The sequence below is a fragment of the Piliocolobus tephrosceles genome, chromosome 14 (genome assembly GCF_002776525.5).
Source record: "Piliocolobus tephrosceles isolate RC106 chromosome 14, ASM277652v3, whole genome shotgun sequence".
Lineage (NCBI taxonomy): Eukaryota > Metazoa > Chordata > Mammalia > Primates > Cercopithecidae > Piliocolobus > Piliocolobus tephrosceles.
In genome coordinates this window covers 86562852-86564809 of record NC_045447.1, presented here as the reverse complement: position 1 = coordinate 86564809, position 1958 = coordinate 86562852, and the positions used below count along the sequence as shown (strand labels likewise).

Here is a 1958-nt window from a genome sequence, read left to right as displayed (position 1 = left end):
CCCATGGATATGGAAGGCAGGGATACAGAGGGCCAACTGTATTTGTCTAACTCTGTAAGCAATCTGTTTTGTAAATGTAACAAAGGTCATACTAAAGGTCATTCTGCGAGCCCACCTACCTCAGAAACTGAGGAAATTTATATTGGGCCCCCTGAAAATAGTGGGAGCACGACATTAAGGCTGAGAGCCGAGTGTTGGGTCCTCAGATTCAGAACCTTCAGGAGGATGGGGGTTTTAGTCCATTTGGGATGCTAATTACAAAAACCATGAACTTGGATGGGGCGGTGGCTCTCGTCTATAATCCTAGCACTTTGGGAGACCGAGGCAGGTGGATCACCTGAGGTCAGGAGTTCGAGACCAGCCTGACCAACATGGAGAAACCCCGTCTCTACTAAAAATACAAAATTAGCCGGGCATGGTGGTACATGCCTGTAATCCCAGCTACTTGGGAAGCTGAGGCAGGAGAATTGCTTGAACACGGGAGGTGGAGTTTGTGGTGAGCCAAGATAGTGCCATTGCACTCCAGCCTGGGCAACAAGAGTGAAACTCTGTCTAAAAAAAAAATCATGAACTTATGGTTTATAAACAAGATAAATTTATTTGTTTACAATTCTGGAGGATAGGAAGTTCAGGATCAAAGTGCCAGATGATTGGTGTCTGGTGAGGGACCCTTCCTCGTAGAGGGCACCTTCAGGTTGTGTCCTCACATGGTGGAAGGAGCTAGCTGGCTCTCTAGGGCCTTTTTTAAATAAGGGCAGTAATTCCATTCATGACGGCTTTGTCCTTATAACTTAATTACCTCCCAGAGGCTTCAGTGTCTAATACCACCACCTTAGGGGTTAAGATTTCAACATATGAATTTGGTGAGTTGGGGGGATATAAACATTCAGACCATAGCAGAAGGTTGCCCTAAATTCTAGAGTGGGGGCGGGGGGAAGTACCGAAAGAAAACAGGAATACTGAAAGACATGGGTTCCTTCTCAGATCTCAGAGAACAAAAGAAAAAACTAAATGGAGACGTGGGAATCACAAGGCCACAGTTTAGGGTCTCACAGTGCCATTGACAACAAAGCCTGAGAGCCTAGGCGATAGAGGCAGAACACCCAGAGGAGAAACCCTTTCCCCTTGCACCGTGAGCCTGGTGTTTGCAGCTTGGTAGCAGTGGCAACAGAACAATGAGTTCTCCTACAATAAGCCAGGGACAGAACAAACAACAGCAGCAGCGGTAGCAGGGAAACAGAATCTGTGTTGGCGTGCAGGGAGCAGGCAGCGTCTGCAGAGTAGCGCTGGCAACCACAACAGAGAGGCCAGCAACAGGAGGAGCAGGAGGAGCAATAGGAGCGTGAGTCACTGGGGTCTGGGGGAGGGCAGAGGAAAGAGGCCTCTCTCCTGCTGGTAAACATCCCCCAAATCAGCAGAGCAAAACCAGGAAACACCGGAATATCAACCTGTGATTACACAGGCAGATTCCTGGGTCCTACCACAGAGCTGCTATATCATAATGTCGGAGTGCGGGGAGGCGGGTAGAATCCAGAAATTTGCATTTTTTTTTTTTCAGGTCAGACAGGTAATGTACCGGGTCATAAGGAGGTTCAGAGGGTGGCCCGTCTCACACATGCCTGTGAACACCCAATCATCATGCTTTTGAACCACAAAAGGATCGAAACATTTGCATTTTAAAGAAGTTCTCAAGGGGATTTTTAAGTAGTACTACCCACAGGCCTAAGCAACTGGGAGCTTTGTCCTGAGCCCTGCCTTTTAGAGAGCTCAAGGCTAGCCTTCTTGCAGCCACGCCCCTCAGAGCTAACATCCTACAAGACAAGGGAACACGCCCAATGGAACCCATGCTCACCTAGTACATAACACTCCCTACCTAGACCATGCGTCTGGTACCCAGGACCCTGGATTCATGCCTAAGTGGCATTGAGACCAATTCCACGACCTGAATGGACCTCTGG

The 1958-nt window shown here is 48.5% G+C and overlaps 1 non-coding gene across 1 annotated transcript; it reads right to left on the bottom strand.

The window, feature by feature from the left end:
• Positions 1-1557: 1557 nt before the first annotated feature.
• Positions 1558-1661, bottom strand: LOC111543456. Its single transcript, XR_002731876.1, has one exon. It is a non-coding gene; the product is annotated as a small nucleolar RNA U13 (small nucleolar RNA).
• Positions 1662-1958: the final 297 nt, after the last annotated feature.